Genomic DNA, 22,023 nt, shown 5'->3' with positions numbered 1-22,023 from the left:
AGAAATTCATATGGAGCTCAGCTAGCAGAGCATGAGATCTTGATCTCAAGGTTGTGAGTTCAAGCCCCATGTTGGGCAAAAGATTCCTGCACTGCAGGGGCTTGGACTACTAGATGATTCTCACAGTCCCTTCCAACTCTACAATTCTTTGAAAACTGCCTTCTCCACTTAGAGATTTAGGCATTTCCTGCCTAAAATGGGGAGGCTGAGTCTCAATACCTCCAGAGCAAATATGTCTGAGCTCATTGTGAGGAAAGCTGAACTATGGAACTCCTTGCTGCAAGGAAAACACTGTGGCAAAGAATTTAGTTATCTCCAAAGAGTGACTGGATGGCAATAGAAAATAATGTCAGTAACTGCCTACTGATTATGTCAAATCATGCCTCCATCTGTTACCATATTGCGACTGGATCTGGTTCTGAACAACTATTTTGTGACTAGTGTGCCTCTGTAATTTTCAATCATTTCAAGTGGGATCTGGAGAACCCCTGGGGTAGACTAATATTCTTTCCATTTTTCAGTTGGGGGGGGGGACAAAAACTGGCAAAGTTCTATGCAGAGAAAGAGAGATCGAAGCCAATTTCAAAATAGTTGTGTTAAATGATTATCATTATAATATCTTATTAGTTTTAGAAATGTTGATGCAATTATGATTTGTATTCTGAGAAGTATATATTGTTTCAATTGTTGTGTCTTATGGATAGTAAGCCGCCTTGGGCATAACCTCTTATGGAAAGATACCATATAAATAAACTGAAGCTGGTGATTAAAAGGGCTTTTATTGCCTTTGCATTGTAGGAGATCAGAGGATGAGAAAATAGTGATTTGCTTAAGGCCCCCTAGGCCATAGTTGAGGTGAGAGTTGACCTAGAAACTTCCTAGCTCTCAAAGGAACAGATATAGATTTTTTTTCATTACTGTGATGCAATCATCATTTAAAAATGTACTATGGGTTCCAGTTAACCACCACCCTAATTTCAGAAATAGTTTGTTAATTTCCAGGCGTTCCAGCTCACGCCAATATGGTTGAGAGCCAGGGTAGGCAACTGATTAGAATGATGTTTTATTTCGTGCACTTATTTAGCTGCTTTGTTTTGTCTGTGTGGAATACCTAGTTCATTTGGCAAAAATGAACAGAACACCCACAAAGATGGGTGAGCACCCCCAAATTTGATTCAGAATGGATTCATGTTTGGGTTTGATTTAGATATACCCAGAATCAGCTTGTTTTAAGGTCAGGCCTATTCTGAGCTTCAGATCTCTTCTCTTCCAGTGAGACTACTGGGAACCACATAACCAGAGGCCTCCCCAGTCCAACACCATTGTGAGCTGAGAATAATCTAAATGATTATTGTCTGGACCATTTTCAAATAATCACTATCTTGTCTGGACCATTTTCAAATAACACACAGGGATTTGCAGCTAGAGAAGCAGAATGTGCTGCTTGACACAATAGCTTCACATCATCACTTCATGGCAAAGCCATGCTTTTTGGATCAAGCTTTGTTTCTGTCATCATCATCATCATCATCATTATTTATTAAATTTGCATACCGCTTTTCATCCAAAGATCACAGCGTGATTCGCAACACAAAAATACAAAATTAGAACACAAAATACATAATAAAACAATAACAAACAGAAACTAATTCCCTCTTCCCACACAAACACATTTAAAAAGCCATCGCTTGTTTAATCCATGAGTAGGCAAACTAAGGCCCAGGGGCTGAATCCGGCCAATCGCCTTCTAAATCCGGCCCGCGGACGGTCCGGGAATCAGCATATTTTTACATTACAGTCATACCTCATGTTACGGACACTTCAGTTTACGTGTTTTTGGGTTGCAGACTGCAGGAAACCCGGAAGTAACGAAATGGGTTACTTCCGGGTTTTGCTGCTCGCACATGCGCAGAAGCACTAAATCACACTTTATGCATGTGCAGAAGCACCAAATCACGCTGGCACCTGCGCAAATGCAGCACTTCAGGATGTGAATGCTGTGGGTTGCGGACGTGCCTCCATCACAGATTACGTCCACAACCCGAGGTTCCACTGTAGAATGTGTCTTTTATTTAAAATGCACCTCTGGGTTATTTGTGGGACATAGGAATTCGTTCATTCCCCCCCCCCCCAATATAGTCTGGCTCCCCACAATGTCTGAGGGGGACAGTAGACTGGCCCCCTGCAGAAAGTTTGCTGACCCCTAGTTTAATCATCCACACATTTATTCAGTTTTAAGTGCCGTTGAGATCAGTGGAACTTACTCCATTGTGCATGCAGACCATTCCACAAGTTAGTTTAGTTAAACTTTCTGATTAATGTTAGAAAGCAGCCCGGTTCTACATGTGAGTGTGCTGTCAAATACATCCTGGCAACCACCCACCAACCAGTAGCATAATGTAGGGAGGGGGGCAGGAGATCAACAATAGCTGGCTCTCCAGATTCTGTTAGACTATAACTCCCATCATCCCTTGCATTGGCCAGACTAGTTTGGACTGGAGTCTGGAGGACCACAAATTCCCCACCTTGGAACAGGGAGAAGCCATGCCTGTGACCTACAAATCTTGCTTGTTCCTTGTACATAAAGATGAATCTGCTGGATCAGGACAATGGCTCATCTTCTAGACCAGCATCCTGTTCCCACAATGGCCAGCCAGATGTCTGGGGGAAGTCTGCAAGTTGGACATGAGCTGAATAGCACTCGGCCCACCTGTGATTCTCAGCAACTGGTATACAAAGGCAACATTTCTCTGACAGTGGAGGTAGAACATAGCCATCATGACTAGTTGTTAGCTTTGTCCTCCAACTTCTAGTATTATGTGATCATGAAGGCTAGCGCAGCCTTGTGCCAACAGCAGTAACAGTGAGACGTTATGGTTCTTTTTCTGAAAGGGGATCAGTAGCAAAACAGCATTGGGTTGTTAATTGCAGGGTGCATCCAGACTGTCAACATTTTCAGGTGGGATTCAATCATGTTGAAATCAGGCCATGAAATTATTGTTGACTTGGAGGTCTTGCACAGCAAACCCATTTCCCCCAAAGATCAGACTTTTTTGCTGTATGGAAAGTGATGGGAAATGTACTGCAAAGTGTGAAATGACACTTGCTGGCAAAATGTCTGTCTCAGCTCAGTTGACTGTAAGGCAATGCTTACATTCTTAGGTCAATCTTTCTCCAACCAATTCTTGCTTCATAATATAACCGAAAATATTAAAGACACACTATAGGTGTCCTTAAGGAGAAATCTTTGGCGGTTTTATTGAGGGGGTAGGGAAAACAAACGCTGCATTGCTAATATAATTAATTTTCCCAAGAACATTTTAACAGATCCTAAATTATTTTGAGCAGTAATCAGCACCTGGTATGTGATGCAAGGCAGAAATCAGGCGACAGAAAGCCTGTCACATAGCAGAGCAGCTTGTGCCTCTATGGCTGCACATGTTGACGCTAACCATTTGATCAGCGGTGACTGGCTTTGTTTTGTTTTGTGTTTTCTGTTTTGTAAATGCCACCGCAAGCCCAATTAAAATGCAAAGCATCTCGGCCGTACCATTACTAATAAGTGATGCAGGGTTTCAGGATATGGCAAAAATGTCAATTGAAGCTAAGCCTGGGGATTGAACAGTGGTAATGAAAGGTGGTGCCACAGGCCCAGCTGCAGCGCCTGCGTCTACTGTATATGGAATCACTGGAATGGCAAAACCAGTTTAGGTTCAAGGTCGCTGCTGACATTCAGCTGTCATGGCTTTATTGTCTGCATGCCTTCTCGCCATCGAAACATTCAAGAGTACTTTATAGCAACCACAAAGAACCAGTCAATTGATACCATTACACTTCATGCACACATAAGCCACAAGCCTGTTCAGAACTGTTGATACAGTCTAACATTTATTCATTAGCAGCACCATTGAAATTGCAACTTGCCAAACCTCACTTCTAACAACGTAGATGTACTTGTTTAGCGTAAACATTTAGCTTTGTCTTTTTTCCCTTCAGATTTTGCACAGCCTTCCCTAATTGAAAGAACATAATCTGCATTTTAATGCCAGGCTGTTTGTGGCCTATGGAGAGAGAGAGAAAGAGAGAGAGAGAGAGAGAGAGAGAGAGAGAGAGAGAGAGAGAGAGAGAGACAGAGAATCACCTTAGAAGATTTCAACTGTTTGTGACTCTATATTAAATGCATGCAGGTAAAGAGAGATTGTATAGATACATTAGATAAGATGCATATGCGCAGGGAAAGAAGGGGTACTTATTTAGTTGGAGAGTGCCATAGAAAGCCAATTGCTCAGAAATGAAATAAGAGTCTGGAGTGAAAAGGAGGAAAACATAAGCTTGGGTCAGGGAAGAGGCAGTGATTAGCTCCATTGTTAGGGGCTCTTTGAGCTTCCTTGGTTCTAAAGAAAAAAAAAATCACTAATGAATCTATTGAGGCTTGCCAGAACTTTGTGTGGAGGACAAGTTAAGTTATGGTGCTTCCCTAAGACGTGGTAGTACAGCATGTTGATATGGAAAACAGAGCATGTGTCTTTATTCAACACTTGTGCACAGAACCCAGAAACAACTTTAAGGCTTTTTTTATTTTACACATATGCTATGTTCCTAGGCACTTCTCCTTATAATAAGAAAGAAAATGAGCAATAACCTACTAAAGCCTTTTTTTTTTTTAAGGAAAGCATGAAAACTAGTAAACATAAGTTCAGATCCACAATCCAGATGCTAATCAGTGCAAGAAGGGAAATATATATATATAAAACACCAGATACATGTATATATATATGTATATGTGTATATATATATATATATATATATATATAACACCAAATGTTTGTTGGGTCAGCTTTCCTATTCACAGCTACAGGATGATTGTTTAATGCAATTAACATTGAGGCTAGTTTCCTTTTATGAATTTTCAGTGTTAGTTGTTTATTTTTCCAAATCAGCCTGATTATTAACAAATACCTCCAGGCAAAAAAGAATGCAGAGCTCTTCACTTTAAGTCGCAATATGAGTCTGCACATCAAAAGTCACATTGGGGGTGCAAATCTGCATACACCTGATAGTGAGTTAAGTCTCTTGCGTTCCATGGGACTGCTAAGAAACATGCTTAGGATTTCACAGTTAATTATTTTACCTGGTGAGATGTGTGTGTGTGTGTGTAATATTCCATTGTTATCTGTATCAGATTTTAGTGGATGTGAAATGCACTAGAAGATACTATAAAATGAAGCTCTATTACCACAGAAGAGGTATAGCAGAAACAGGGGCAGAGCAAACGTGTTATGCACTGTCCTTACAACATGTCTCAGTTTTGATGGGTGGACCACCTCTCCAAAGGTTATAAGGTTGCTGAGAGACACAACAAGGGGGCCAATTAGTGTCAATTATTATGGTGTTTGGGAGTCAATGAATACCTCTCCTTGATCACATTTTGACCACTTGATCCAGCATCCTAGAAGTGAATGTTTGGTACAATCCACAGCCATTTATTCAGAATGGTGTTGCTGAAATTCTCATGGAGGGATATGAGGATAGACTGTAGTCTCACTGTCTGGTTGTTTATAGCCTCCCTTACCTGTGTCTCACTTGATTCCTGTCTTTCTTTTTTGTGTGTGTTTTGTTTTGTTTAAACCTTAAGTCTTTTATTTATAATTGTGGAAAATGCAAGGTATCACCCCAAACATGCGAAAGTCTTTTTAAATAGGGGGAAATAGAATAAAGCTCTTGTTTTGGAAAATATCAGAATATCCACATGATTATTTGGACATCAAGAAAAACCTGTGACTACAGTCCAGAATGTATAAAGCAAGTGAAATGATCTTTGCAATCTGTTCTCCACCTGGTTAATGAATGACTGCAACACATCAAACTCATAGTCACACATATCTTACCTGTGCATGAGTTCACTTTGAAATGTCTGAAGTGGTTGAATATAACAGCTTGGGAAATGTATCCAAATATTGTTGTCAAGTGCATAATGTTTTGTTTTTTTCACAGTCAAAGACAAAGTTTGCACATAGACATTCTTTCACTGGCATCTGACTGAGGACAAGTTGTCTGTCAGTGTGATGATTAAATGTGTAACAATATACAAGAGACCAAACTGGTTGAAGTGACATCTTTAATTGGGTGAATTTATATTGAGAAAGGGGTTAGCAAGCTTCCAGGTAACAATCAACTAAGCATATACTGAACTACACATCCAGAAGAATGGAAATGTAGCTGATGATGCATGGGTCGTTAAGATGCTGTGTAGCATTTTAACATTGATTTATTGTTTATTTTACGTTTACACCCCTCCAAAAGAAATCCTGGCAACACCCCTGCCAATCTGAGGCTGCTTCAAGTCTGTGAAGATAGATTTTACAATGCAGCACTTTTTGCAAGGATAGAGGAGGTTGGAAAGGGTTGCAGCTCAAGGAAAAAATGCAGGCTTTGTGTGCGAAAGGTCCCAGGTTCAATCCAGGTGGCACTGGAAAAAGAATCGGATCTGAAACCCACTTGCTGAAGAACAATCCCATTGGTTTACATCAGATCTGGAATGAGCGGGTGATGGACTGCAGCTTGAAATTTGCTTTGTTATTTAAATTTCAGGCAGGTATTGTTAAGGAGGAGGCTTTTCTCAGTGCGTAGACTCCAGCCGCCCACAGAAGCATCACTTGCATTGATGGAACTTGTTCTGCCAAAGTCTTTTGAGGGATCCACATGATGCTGCAGTGCTGGTGTACTCTTACATTAGATCAATGGTTTGTTGCCATCTTGAATTTACTACCAAAAAAAATGAGATCTCTTTTATTTTAAATTGGTCACGATTAAGCCAAAAGTAGGTGCATTCCTTGTTTGTTGTTTGTTTACAAAAATTCTCACGGTGAATCTTTTATAACAGATAACCAGCTTGACAACTTTAGCATCTTAAGGCTTGTTTATTGTTTGGCTTGTTGATGTTTACCAAAGGAGACACTTCCTTTCAGGTCCAGTCCTTAGAACCTCAGGGCTCTCTTTTAGCCACTCCAGCCTAACAGAATTAAGGCTGACATGTTTCGAGTCTATTCCTTTGTGAAAACAAACATAAAACAAGGGCTCGAGCTTTCTAACGAAACTCTTGAGCCGGGCAAGCCTCAAACTTTCCCCCCTGTTCCTTTTACACATCTGTGTATATACGGTATATATATACATGAAGACTATCAAAAAGAGGGGTGCAACTGGATAAATCAACATGAATTTGAAATCCACTGCAGCACATTAAATGGTGGAGTCTCACTGAAAGAGAGGACGACCCTGCGGCTTCTTGCCATTTGAAGCTAATTGTTTTGGTCAGGATGGAAACGTCTGGAAGTCCAGTGCAGTGTCCCACCAGCAAGGCTTCAGTAACTGAGCTGGCCTGCAGAGAATGAACCCACTTTGTAGCGACACAGCGGGCTCAGACACCACCTATTCTGCTCTCCAAACTGTCATGCATAACAACTTTATTGTGCTAAATTGAACTTGAAAGCAACCAAAGGCTATGAGAAGGAGACGCTATGAGAAAAGCATGCTGTCAGTGCTGGCAAAGGCTGACCTGGAAAGGAGGCTCAGAGACAGGAGAATAAAAGATCAGGGCCCATGAACACAGCATATTGTTTCATTTTAAAGTATGATTCCCATACCAGAGAAAGTAGCAAATGTGATGTAAATTTATTTAAATAGATTCCGCTGCTAAAAAGTTTGCCAGCCGCTCTTAGCCAACTTTCCCAGCTCTCTGATTCGTTACATACAGTGGGAATATAATGACATATAGTCATCATTGTAACAGCTTCTTTGCAGGGGCACAATGATGATTAATAGCTAGCAGCAAATTTTCACATGGGCTCTAAAGCACTATAGCACTAAGCAGCCAAACACTCCCAAATCCCCCTTTTCTGTTCCACTGAAAAGTCCTCTCCTTGTACCTTGCAGATATGAACAAAGCCTATCTTAATTCCAATCAGCTTTTCCTCATTCAAAGAGACCTTCTCTTTTTCATAATTGATTCATGTGCATTTTTAGTCTTTCAACCAAGCCTGAGCTATTTTTCTCCTTTTCTGTGTACTTTTCTGGTAAGCAGAATCATTTAAGCAATAATTTGTTTTATTCTTTTTAAAAATAATAATAATAATAATCTGCTGAATAGATTTTTCTTCGATTAGTTTGAGATTATCATTATTTTTTAAAAGTAGAGTAATACCTCTTCACTTTCTGAGTTCTTTGAAATGCGTTACCTTAGAACTCTGAGGTAGCAGCTCAGAGTAAAACTCTGGCAAAGATAAGTCAAAGACTTGAGTGCAACAAAAATGCATTGGCTCTATTTATTGTGCCAGCCCTTATTCCCATGAGAGACTTATAGCTGAAACTGTGGAACATAGACCTTTGAAGGGGGAGGGAATTATTTAATAGACAAAAGCAACTTTGAAGGTATTTCAGTTTTGTAAGTTTATTTTTATTTTTATTTTTTTAAAAAGGCTGCTTGAGTATTTCAGAATTACTTGATCTTCTACACTACAGCTATCTTCCAGTTATCACAGAAATGATGCGTGCTACTGCTAAAGGCTAAATTTTGCACTCACATTTCAATGGTTTTTACACTTGTATACAGCTCACTTCTGGGACTTACTTCCTATTTACTTCTGTACAAACATGAAATTATAGCCTTTTAAGGTTATGATTTTCTGTCTCTTCCTCACAGGATAGTTTCATTTAACAGAGGCATTTTGAAATAAAGTGGTTTGAGGATTACTCTATCTTTTTCTAATCCAAGTGTGGATACACCTTATTAATATTAAAGTAGCAAACAGATTTTAGACACCAGCCCATCTTTTAGATTTCTTCCAGTGTATCTGCTGTACAGTGTGGTCCAAATACTAAATCTGTTACAGTACTTTATTTTAAACACATAACAAAAGGGATTGGCTAGAGTGCTTGAATTTAAATCAGTTTCTTCCTGCTTAAGGTCTGTGGGACTGAAGGCTATGATCATAAGCACAGTGATCTGGAAGCAAGTTCTGTTTAAATCACTGGGTATTACTTCTGAGAAAATGGTTTTAGGCATAAATTAGCTGGAATCTGACCATCTTCAGTTTACACTGTTAATGCAACACTGTTTATGAGCAAGGTCCATGATGTGAAAAACAGAATTAACGTACCTAAGAACTCTATATGTGGTCAGTGTTTTTATTTATATTTATGATTATGAATTACATTCTAGATAGAAACACAATCCAGGAAGATTTTAATAGCCATTTTCCCCCTGCTGATGCATCTAAAAGATGAGCCACTAAGGTTCAGATACAGATAATTTGTCTGGCCATGAATCTCTATGGGCCATTTAGGGACATCTGGCTAGTCTAGACAAGAAGGGTGTCTTGTCAGGTAATTAGCATACAACAAGGAACCCGCCCAGTCAGATGCTGCGCTGCAGTTGTATTCACCATGTATCTGATGCAGTATGAGTGATAAGGACAGCATACACGGCCCAATCCAGACAATTGTAACTGGGAATGCAGCACTGTGGGATGCAACCCAGAAACAGACATGCCTGAGTCCCACTGATGATTTAAGCATGCCTACATTTCCCTGTATTGCATCCATAGAGTCATAAGAACACAGGAAGCTGTCTTATACTGAGTCAGACAATTGGCCCATCTTGTTCAGTACTGTCTACACACCTCTCCAGGATTCCAAGCAGGAGTTTTTCCCAGCGTCACTTCGGATTGAACCTGGGTCCTTTTACAGGCAAAGCATGCATTCTACCACTACTGTCCATAGTATACAATATCACATACCCTACCAGTACACTGCAGGCCACATTTGAGATGCATAAATTTAGCAACCACTCTCTATTTGAGCAACTTTCCTTGTAATTAGATTTGTAGTACCTGATTTGCTTCTCTCACACAAATCTCCAACAGTGTTACTCAGCTGAGTTTAGTAGAGCTCCTCCTGATTCATGTGTATCTATATATGAAGGGAAACAGGCCTGTGGGGTTTTTGTCATGTGGTATAAACTCTCAATGAAGTGGAAATAATAGTGCAAAGCTGGCTTTTTAGCTGCAACCAGAGTGTGTCGTGGCTTTTACTTCACTGGGAACCAAGCTACACGGTTATATCTTGCAGAGAGATCTCTCATGGCTCATATGAGAATTTTTAGTTCATCATTTTTTCTCTCCCCATTTAAGTTGCTCAGAATTGGTTAAACATATATTTTCCTCCTAATATGTACTGTGCAAAGGTATGCTGATAATGCTTACATTAGTCGTTGAACACAAAATATTACCTGCCTGACAGAAGCAAAATCCTGAAACTGCATATAGATGAAGGTAATCTCTTCATTGGTTTATGGACCCAAAGTTTTCAGACAGAGTAACAAATTTAAATGATGTCCCTGGGTACCAAGTATTGCATTCAGGTTTCTGTAGTAGCTGTAAAGTATGCAAAAATCTTATGTAGCCAGAAAACTCTGAACTGAATACACACTAAGCAAGAAAATGTGTAGCATGCATGCATGCACTCTTGATGCCTCCTGAGGTGTAGATGAATAACTGACATACGGGGCTCAAAATCTCAACGCAAGCGCACCCAACACATTCTTGTTGCCTGATGTACCTTCTGAGGGAGAATAAACCAATCCTGCTACTACTTTGACTGGTGCATGCATAGTCAGAAAATACACAATTTTCATATTCAGTGCACTTTCACATGAATGTGCAAGGAACACACACACAAATGCACAGCATAAAAATGATTCCTTATGCTACATGCTCAACATGCATACTATCCTGATGATGTATACAAGTGGACAACATCCATTTGGGATAATGTATATTAAATGGTCAATGCATGTATTCTCTATTTGGGGATTATTGTGGGGGCAACATAGGACAATGCTGTGGAGACTGTATATTAGCACTGAGCCTCTTGGGCTTGCCGATCAGAAGGTCGGCAGTTCGAATCTCTGCGACGGGGTGAGCTCCCGTTGCTCTGCCCCAGCTCCTGCCAACCTAACAGTTCAAAAGCACCCCAGTGCAAGTAGATAAATAGGTACCGCTGTGGCGGGAAAGTAAACGGTGTTTCTGTGCATTCTGGTTACTGTCACAGTGTTCCATTGCGCCAGAAGCGGTTTAGTCATGCTGGCCACTTGACCTGGAAAGCTGTCTGTGGACAAACTCTGGCTCCCTTGGCTTGAAAGCGAGATGAGTGTCAGAAACCAATAGTCACCTTTGAGTGGTCCAGATGTCCTTTACCTTACCTTTCACCTTTCCTGTTAGCAAGGCAACACATTAAATGACCTAACTCTTTAGGAACCTCGGGATCCAGGGTTTGATTTCTTCATCCTGCCTCTGATACATATCATCTTATTTGTGCTGTATCTATGACATAGCATTATTTTTGCATATCTTGGTCTGAATAAATCCAATAAATAAATATATAAAATGAGAACCACACAGCTGATCATGACACATGCTACCTCAGCAAACATCATGCCAGTCTGTCTGGTTGCTAAGCAACACCTCCACCTCTCCCACTTCGCTAGTTGATTTTAATGCTAACTTAATTGACACTCTAGTTGCACGTAGAATGATCTCTGCTGTTACACTTCCAACAAAAACACTGGTACCTTTATGCAGCTAGAGCTAAGCTGCTAAAATGATCCGCTCACATAACTAAGTTTCTGGGCACTTATCACTTGCTGAACCCAAGAACTGTGGGTGGATATCCAGTGCACACAGGAATGCTCAATACTAGCACAGATGCCATTTTCTCACACAGCATTCCTTTCAATGGGACGCATGTTTGAATGCCTTCTCATTTGGCCTGTGAGGCCATTTGGGGAAAGCCATGCCCACTTGCTTTGCACCTGACATCAATCAAGCATTTGAGAACCACTGAGCAAGGTGCTTTGCCTGTCTTGTGCTTCATGTTTGGCCAGCTAATTATGCCAGGTGATGGACAGGTGAGTTGCCTCGCCCACCTGCCAAAATTGGCCTGAAGGGATTGGGGACAGATAAGAGAAACTGGCTGGTTAATACTAACTCCCTGCCTCTGCAAGTTGCGTGGCAAGGCTCCAGGTCCCCCGCAATTCCCTAAGATAATAAACACACGGACACCAATATTTTGGGTTAATGGGATAAATTAGGCCACAACTTTATTGGTTACAAACTATATCCTAATGACAGTCTAATGACACCTTAAAGACTAATAGGTGGGAGAGGGATGAGGGTTAGTGTGACATCAGCTTTTATGGACAAGCAAGTGTCACCATCTTCATCACATGAAGTGGACTCTACTCCATGAAACCTTAGTGCACAAAGTGTCACAGGAATATTTACTGCTTTGCTTGCACAGCTAACTCTCTGGAATATGATTGTAGAGCAACTCATAAGTTCAGGATGAAAGGAAAACAACGTTAAGTGGGGAACCTCCTCTTGAAATGTCTTATATCAGGTAGTTCCTTCCAATCACACCTACATTCCAGACCTTGAAAAAACAACCTACAGAGCTCATTCAGTACTGTATTTCTCCTCTTCTTTTTCCACTCTCAGTTACAAAAGAAAGCAATTGAAGTCTCACCTGGATAGTAGTCAACACATTTTGCTTTTCTGTTTGGAGATGCCCCTGTTCACCTGGCAATCCCCTTCCAGCAAAGCAGGTTGAATAAGGCAGTAATCCCACACTACTTACCTGGAAGTAAGCCCCATAGAATTCAGTGGGACCACACTGTATAGGACTCATAGATCTATTTCCTTTTGAAATAGGTAGCTATTCATCTGATTTCAATCACAACCCTTTTCCACTTTCATATACTCATGGCAGTTTTTTGCCCTTTTGTTCTTTTAAGATGCTTGGACATAATATTTTTTATTTTTTGACCTTTAAGACTCATACTTGCAAGTTAATATCTTGCCTCAGACTTCTTTTGTTATCATTTGTGATAAATGAAAAAAAAAAGTTATTATTAAAGAGCTGTTGCTATTTGAGGCTCTAAGTAGAAGAAAAGCTTCAACTTTTCCTGACTAATTTTGGTGTACTTTCCAAGTGTTTGATTTTTTTGCTTTTGTGAAATTTTAGAGATACGGTTTCTTCCAAGATGCAACCTTCAATAGTCTTTATTGTTAAGGATGTAACCAGATGCTCTGCTAAAATGTTAGGGTCACTCAGTGGAAAGCTCTTTCTTTCTCTCTCTCTTATTTAAAGGGAAGGTAGGTGGGTGGGTAAGGTCAAAGCTACAGCGTTCCTTTACTTTGTCAGCAGAAGAAGTAATCTGGATGTATGTTTTAGAAAAATCTCACTCCGAGCACAGAAATAAAGCCCAAGCTAGAGCTGGTTTCAAATTTAATATCTTTCATTGAAATCTGGGTCTTTTGAAATCCAATGCAAGGTAGAACTCACAAGGTGGGATTTTTTTTTTTATTGTAAGGATTAATTGCATTTCTTAGCTCAAGTCTGGATAAGCTCATATACATCTTTTCCACTTGACTTGTGCCTTTGCACATGATATAAGCTACTGTCACATGTTTCGGAATACCTGATCTAGGTTTAAAGCCTGGTATATAGGTTTCAGTGTGCCAAACATTAACTTTTCTTCCCTTAATGTGATTTATACCAATTAAGAAGGAACTTGAGCACCCTTTCTAGGAAAGTCTGACAGTAATGGATATAAATGGTATAGTAAGATTGTAATTCAGGTATTGCTGTTGGGCTTCCGTGGCATTATTTTTTTCCTAAGGTGAGTGTTTGGTCTTATGTTAAATCTCTGGTACAATGTTTAGATACCCCTCCAGTCTCATTTCAGATTACTTCTGTCACACTTCTCAGCCCTAGTCAAATTTGATGCAGTTGTATTTTCCTCTCCAGTTCTGATTAGTTTTTAATTAACTCTGGTGTACTACATCTATATTTCCCCCTTGCTGTGAGTTGGATAGAATAAGTAGGATTAGAGTGAATGGGGCACTGCCCCACTAACTTCAGTCTGCCAATCCCTGCCCGTCTGCCTTCTTACAATCAATTCAGAAGACAGCACTGGTCAGCAGCTTCCTTCTGCTAATAACTCAGCAGAGAGGAAGACGGGGACAAAACTAGAATCAGTTGGCTCTGCCTGTCATTGGCTCTGGCTCCACTTACTGTTGGTCTCCCTTCAGTCTGTCTTTCCAGCCCTTTTGGGCACCAACCACAACTGAGTAGCAGCCTTCCAGTTGTTATCCCAGAAATATGAGGTGGCATGTAGAAAAAGTTGGGGCTACAGCAGCGAAGATGATGGCAGAGAGTTCTGCAGGGACCAGGTCCCTGGGCAAGCAGGCACATTGGGAACAGCTCCTGGGGCAGCATTATAAAGCCAGTTTGCCTGCCCTGGGGGCAGGGCTGCCCCCGAAGGGGTGACACCAAAGGGGGTCATCCCTTTCAGGTGACCTTTTGAGGGCAGGATGAGGGTGTGGGATAGCCCCCCTGCATTAATCTGTAGTTGTTTTAACTTGTGTTTTTAGCTCTTTTTTTAGTTAAGCTATTTTGTTTTAAGGGGGGAGGGCAGGGCTGTCTGGGAGTGGGCCCCAGCCAACAGATTGGTTGGGGCAGGTTCCACTAGGGGCGATGCACTGGGACACCCAATCTCAATGATCATGGGTAATAAGAGGAGTTACACTAGGGCCAGACCATGTCAATACTGAGGAGGCAGGTTTAATCATTGAAGACTATCGCTACCTCCAGCTCTAGTCCTGACCAGAAGGATACAGGAATCAACAAGGCTGAAGTGCTTTGTAAGCTGCTTCACTATTCAGTATATTTTAAAAGTTTTAATTTTGCCTTTTTTATATAAGTGGATTAAATTTGCAGACATTAGGGATAAAGCCTAATAAACTACAGGCAAATAGGTCCAAGGGCTGAACACCTTTAAAGAGTCTCTCTCTCTCTCTCTCTCTCTCTCTCTCTCTCTCTCTCTCTCTCCATATATATATATAGTGGTACCTCGGGTTAAGAACTTAATTTGTTCCGGAGGTCCGTTCTTAATCTGAAACTGTTCTTAACCTGAAGCACCACTTTAGCTAATGGGGCCTCCTGCTGCTGCCACACCGCCAGAGAACAATTTCTGTTCTCATCCTGAAGCAAAGTTCTTAACCCGAGGTACTATTTCTGGGTTAGCAGAGTCTGTAACCTGAAGCGTCTGTAACCTGAAGCGTCTGTAACCCGAGGTACCACTGTATATATAATGTTTTTATAAAAACAAAACAAAAAGGGAGGCAGAACTGGATGAAATTTGCAGGCATTCTTACGCCTTCTGAAAGAATTAATCATGCCAGGATAGTTGCAGTGGTGACTCCCCCCCAAAAAAGGGATAGCTGTTACAGGTTTAGAGTGGGTAAAAAAGAAATAACTTTTTCTCTCCTAGTCAGTGTTTTCTGGATAATTTGTCTGAAAATTGCAAATACAAGAGAGGTTCCCCTGGTAACTTGCTAGGAAAAGGTCCAGGGGCATTTGTGCTAGGCACTTTTAAGTTGATTTGGGGATGAGGAAAACTAAAATGGATTTGCTTTCTGAGTAAAACCACTCTCTCTGATTACAGGCATATCCTGTCAGTCACAAAGAACTTTTCCTCTACCTTCTTCCTATTGTGTTATTTGCTCTCCCTTCTTCCATCACTCCATTACTTCATATATGGTAAGCTTAGAGACACTACTTTCACTTTTAGTAGATGCTTGTTTGCACCACAAGGTACTTCAGAGGTCTCTGTTTCAACTCATGCCACCTCATCAGATCCTGCTTTACCTCTGAAAGGCCCCCAAACTCTCTAAGGTACCCCTACTTTGATACTGAACCTGATGCACACACCCTGCTTTTTACACTTTGGGTTGGGAGAAGAGATATAATTTGGTGGCAGATTGAATAAGGAGGATAACAGAAAGGAAGAAATCAAAGGTATTTATTTACTTCATTTATTTATCACTCTGGGCAGTTAACAATAAAAGACAATAAGAACTCTAAAAATAAACAAAATGAAGCCAACCAAAGTACAAAATTAGGTAACTAAATATAGCCAGCAACAGCAAACTATAACTTAACACAGAAGAGCCAAGAAAACTGAAGATCTTAAAATGATCTTCAAACACAGGTAGATAAAAAGCTCTTACCCTGGAGCTGAAAAGACTATAATGTCAGTGCAAGGTGAGCTTTTAGGAGGAGGGAATTCCACAATTGATATGCCACTGACCATACATCATTTGGTGAGGGCATACAGAAACAGGCTTCCAAAGAAATGTTTAGGTTCCAGATAGGTGAGCAGGTCAGATCAAGGCTTTATGCCTGGTGAATAGGAAGGGTTGTGATGTCAATGGATTCATAAAGTAATAAATGGACATAAACACAGAGCAACACCAAAAACTTGCTCTATCCCTTGTGGTGTTTCTGGAAATACTAGGTATTGACAAATTAGTCAATGCTGGTACAGTGGTACCTTGGGTTAGGTACTTAATTCATTCCGGAGATCCGTTCTTAACCTGAAACTGTTCTTAACCTGAGGTACCACTTTAGCTAATGGGGCCTTCCGCTGCCGCCGTGCGATTTCTGTTCTCAACCTGAAGCAAAGTTCTTAACCCGAGGTATTATTACCTGAAGTGTATATAACCCGAGGTACCACTGTATTTCTTAGTTCTGCAATCTGAAATTGCACTGTTTCTGTGTCAAGTTGCACATCCTTTCCTTAAAATCCATACAAAAAATTCAGTGCATTTGCATGCCCTTTCCTCTTAATCTGCTTATTCTGTGCACAATTTTGCCAAATACAGTGGTACCTCGGGTTAAGTACTTAATTCGTTCCGGAGGTCTGTACTTAACCTGAAACTGTTCTTAACCTGAAGCACCACTTTAGCTGCTGCTGCGCTGCCAGAGCACAATTTCTGTTCTCACCCTGAAGCAAAGTTCTTAACCTGAAGCAATATTTCTGGGTTAGCGGAGTCTGTAACCTGAAGCGTATGTAACCTGAAGTGTATGTAACCCAAGGTACCACTGTATATCCATTTTTGCAGAATGTACTGAGAGGCCCTTCTTTGAGGTACAAAAATGCAAGTGTAATATAATGCAACATCTTTGGCCAAGGCCAGGAATGGAGAACCTATGGCCCTCCAGATGTTGTCAGACTACAACTCTCATCATCCTGACAATTGTCTATGCTGGCTGGAGCTTATGGGATGCCACATCTGTGGCAGCATGCCCAAAAAATCCAAATCAGAACCACCCTGCAACTATACCACTGTAAATGGTAAGCATTTAAAATCTTACGATGAGTAACAACACAATCTTAACCATTGCACCAGTTTGGATTCTTTTCCACCCAGGATGGCTACCAAGTCCTTTAAGTACCTAGCAAAGCCCTAGCAAGGAGACCATGCAGGTAGAAATTTTAATAGATTGCAACCAAATATTGTGTCAATCAGACATCACCATTCTTAAAGCCTTAAAAAAGTTCTAGGAAAAAGCAAACAATAACGGGAATATAGGAATTTCATTTATTTCTCTCAAAATACAGTTATTAACAGAAAAGTCTATGTCAAAGAATAAGATTCTTCTGCTACATACTACTATCATTGCAACTGCTGCTAAGATACTATATATACCCCCTTAACTGCTACATTGCTTAGATCAGAGGAGCCGACCTTCTTCAGAAAATATAATACAGATAGCACAAGGCAAACATATGTCAGAGATTGAAAAGCTGCTACTTGTTGAGACAGCAAAGTGTTCAATTTCTCTAGATAATTCCACCTGTCAGTTAATCATGAACACGGGTTATTGAGCATCCAATCTGAATTTTTAACTGGAAATAAAATAATAAGGAATTCTGGGTTTTTAATGTTAAAAACACTTTCTGTTTCAGACAATGCTTTTTAAATATTACTTCCAGGAAGGGGGTAGAACTTAAGTACAGTACTATATCTGAAACCTCCCCTTTTCTTCTCTCATAGATAAAAGGTGGAAAGAAAATAAAAAGACAAACACCCAGTTCTGATCTTTCTGTTAACTAAACAATTTTAATTGCTGTTTACCTAGGTTCTTATATGTTTGAATCGCTAAATTCGATTTCATAAACCTCTCCTGTCATTACAGTGTTGAGGTGGAGAAATTGTCCCATCTCAGCGCTGAGCAGAGAGGAAAGAATTAATCTGTCCTCTCAGCTCAGCGCTGAGATGAAGAGATCCATCCCTTGCCCCATCTCTATATGAAAGTGTGTGTGTGTGTGTGTGTGTGTGTGTGTGTAATCTGTATTTGTGGGTTCAAACTTGAAGATGAAGCAATCAAGAGAGGGCAACAGAAGACCTTCGGAAACCAGAGGATGGTGAGATTTCTGGCAGTATAAATGATTCAGGTCACTTTTAGAATGGGACAGCATCTCGGATTGGTACTAACCCACAGGAAAGAAGCAGTAGAAGTGTATCATCCAGGTATCACACCTTCACTCTTGTTGTTGTTATTTAGTCATTTAGTCGTGTCAGACTCTTCGTGACCCCATGGACCAGAGCACACCAGGCACTCCTGTCTTCCACTGCCTCCCGCAGTTTGGTCAAACTCATTCTGGTAGCTTCGAGAACACTGTCCAAACAACTTGTCCTCTGTCGTCCCCTTCTCCTTGTGCCCTCCATCTTTCCCAACATCAGGGTCTTTTCCAGTGAGTCTTCTCTTCTCATGAGGTAGCCAAAGTATTGGAGCCTCAGCTTCAGGATCTGTCCTTCCAGTGAGAACTCAGGGCTGATTTCCTTCAGAATGGATAGGTTTGATCTTCTTGCAGTCCATGGGACTCTCAAGAGTCTCCTCCAGCACCATAATTCAAAAGCATCAATTCTTCGGTGATCAGCCTTCTTTATTGCCTTCTTTATGGTCAGCTTCTTTATGGAAGTGAGAGCTGGACCATAAAGAAGACCACCTTCACTCTAGAGCAGTATATACGCAGGTATGTTGATCGTATTGAAAGAAAAGCGATTTCTCATCAGAATGTTTGCTAAACTGTTTTCTGCTCTGTTTCCTTTCACAACTGAAATTCCCCATTTCTTGAAAAAAGAGACACAAAACCCGCTTTTTTGCTATAAAACCTGGTTTATAGAGCCGTGTGTAAAAGACCTTTCAGATTATTCACCCTATTCATGAGAAGAGGAACTGGAGAAATCATTAAGAAGATAAATATTCAAATTTTGGCAGGGATGGGAGTGGGTGAGGCTTACCAGTAACAGTGTAGAAGCATAGCTTCTTAGTTTTGGTTTTCCTCCTGAGAGGTTTGTTTGTTTGTTGGCACTGCCAAGCTGGTAGCCTGGCAACCATTTTCCATTATCCACAATGCCTGTGGCCTACCATTATTCTGTGGTATTGTGAGGGGGAAATGGTGGAGAATATTTGGAGAAAATTCTGCAAAGTGGTCTTCTTTTTCTAGGGTGGTGAGAAAACGGAAGTATCAGAAATTTGTCGGGAGGGAAAGGGCCTCCCATGAATTTCAGCTCAAATCCAGTCTCAGCCAAATTAAAATCTGGCCTCATAAATCCACAGTCCTTCAATTTTTCACCTCTCAGTGTTGAAAGGAGTTGGAAATTTGAAATCATACTTGCCAGTTATGAAAAAATACAGCAGTTTTAATTAACATTTTGTACCTGTGACAATCTCTTGACAAATGGAGAAAAAAAGAATTGTTTGCTGCTCTCCTCAATCTATTGGATGTTCCTTTATTTGTTCTTAGTTTAGTTGTTGTTGTCTGTAATGCCATTGGCTAACAGAAGTAAAACGTCCTTTAGGGAATTATAATTTGCCACCATAATAGACCTACATACAGAATTAAAATTTGCTTGGATTTTGGGGAGATAAATACTTTCTGGGAGCTGAACAATGTTGTTTTCTTGCCTATGCTGTTTTGTTTGTTGAAGTATTCTAATTGTTGCTTTGAGATTCATCATATTTTACCATGTTGGAACCACCCTGGGCTCCTCTGGGAGAAAGGGAAGCATATGAACATAGTAAATAGTAAATAACCTAAATCCTTTACTCTTTCAGGTGTATGAAACTTCCATTCTAGAGAAAGCTGGTGTTCCACGGTGACCAACGATGTAATCCCATGCATGTCTGCTCAGAAGTAAGTCCCATTGAATTGTGTATCAGATTGCAGCCTTAATGACTGAGATTAGATGGTTTAGGCAACGCCCTGTGCCTCAGTCACCTCTGTGCAATATCATTGTAATAATAGTGAAGTATCTAACAGCGCTATTGTAAGGTGTATTGAAATTGTGCGTGTGCAGGTCCTGAGCACTCTAAAATGATATATAAATTATTATTATTACCAAAAGAGATACAAACAAAAGTAAACTAAAATTGTGCTTGAGGAGAATAATAGTGAAGATAATAGGCTCGCTGACAGAGGTAAACACATATAATAGTTGACTCGTGCATTCTTGAATGCTTAGCTAATTGTGCTAAGGAACAGGAATTAAACACACACAAAACAGAATGTTGGAGACACAGAATCCTGAATGACATGTGATTATATTTACATAGATAATGAGACAATAAATGTTAAAAAATAAAGGTATTCATTTCATCTTTCATAATTACCTGGAAAATGTTTAAATTAATAACATTCATTGAGGAACAGAGAAGAAGTTATAGCAAATGCTTTATTTTGAATTAACTATGAAGGATTCTTGCAACAGGGCTTTGTATATTCTGCTCTGGTTTGGATTTACTGAATAATTTAAGTTCATTTCTGATGTGAGTTTCAGAAAATAGACAACTCTTTTCATTTCTATCTCAAATCCTAGGTTGCTGATGTTTTAATGTATTTCAACCTTCAAAATGTTGTACCAGCGTACAGAAATACCTCTATATTGGCAGGCAGATTGAGAGCTGTGGCTGCCGCTATTTTCACAGGAATGTTCTTGGAATTTTATATTTTCCTGCAATGTAATGTTACCATTCTGGTCAATGGTTTCCATTCAGGTAGGCAGGGAGTGTCCAGAACACAAACTACATGTTGGATCCAGTGTTGAATATAGTGCCATTAATTCCAGTAAAAGTGGCTTCCGAGTAGGAGTGTTTGGAATTGTGGTATAAACTGATTTGCTACAGCTACTCTTTCCATGAGTTGTGGAAGTGTCCTTGGTTTGTGTAGCTGACCATGAACAAGGGACATATATTGTATTTTTGGAATTTATAGGAATCTGACAGTAGCTACTTATAGCTATGACCTGGAGCAGTGGTGTATAATTTAGTTTAAACAAGACCTTCCTTACCTGCCCAAGTGTAAGCAGTGAGTAACAGATTAGTTAATACTATGAACTATTACGTCTGAGTAATAAATATGAAATATAAATGATTCTGCCATTTAAGATTACTAACTGATCATTTCTGATGAGGCTTTCAAATGAAAAGAAGATGATTTAATACCGAATACAGTCTTCTTGATGTTCCCCTCTTTTAAGTCATTAACATCTATTATCTACAAATTTAGAAGTCTCTAAGTAAGCTCCATAGACCTTAAAGCTTCAAAAGAAATTAAAAAATTTAAATTGCCATAATTATGGGGCCAATAACCCTTTCCTGAGAGAAACCCCCAAGGAAGGAAGTAAAGGGGATGAAATACTCATGTCATTTCATTTGCTAAGATAATTCTCTAATTGCTCTGTGAGATGATTATAGTTGGATGGGGCCATCCTCTGTTGTGAAGTAGGCCACGGATATAATGTCTTCCCACAATGCACCCAAAGAAACGGAGGACTTTAAAGCTGGAGACTGCTCATTCCTCCAAGCCAGAGAAAGAGCAGAGATGTTGGGCTAGAAAGGTCCCTGGTGACCATTTCCTCCAGCTTCCTAACATGGAAACCTGGATATCTTGACCAAACAGCCCACAAGATCCAAATTTAGTAGAAGTGGAACAGGCAACCTGCCATGACTAAGGAGAAACTTGGTGAGAAAATAATTTGGAAAGGCAAATAATATGATTGGGAGAAAGTGCCTTATCCCTCCCAAATTTCAGTGCAAAGCAGCATATATCCAGTT

At 40.2% G+C, this 22,023-nt stretch overlaps 1 long non-coding RNA gene across 5 annotated transcripts in view; it reads left to right on the top strand.

Moving 5' to 3' along the window:
* Positions 1-20,125, top strand: part of LOC308458359 — a 121,261-nt gene extending 101,136 nt beyond the window's left edge. For all 5 annotated transcript variants that reach the window (XR_013977273.1, XR_013977274.1, XR_013977275.1 and 2 more), the window contains exon 3: positions 20,026-20,125. This is a non-coding gene — a long non-coding RNA (uncharacterized lncRNA). The remainder of the gene's footprint in view (positions 1-20,025) is intronic.
* Positions 20,126-22,023: the final 1,898 nt, after the last annotated feature.

This window comes from Podarcis pityusensis (assembly GCF_964106645.2).
Source record: "Podarcis pityusensis genome assembly, chromosome: 11".
Lineage (NCBI taxonomy): Eukaryota > Metazoa > Chordata > Lepidosauria > Squamata > Lacertidae > Podarcis > Podarcis pityusensis.
The sequence above is the reverse complement of the archived record's forward strand: the minus strand, read 5'-3'. Positions and strand labels throughout refer to the sequence as shown.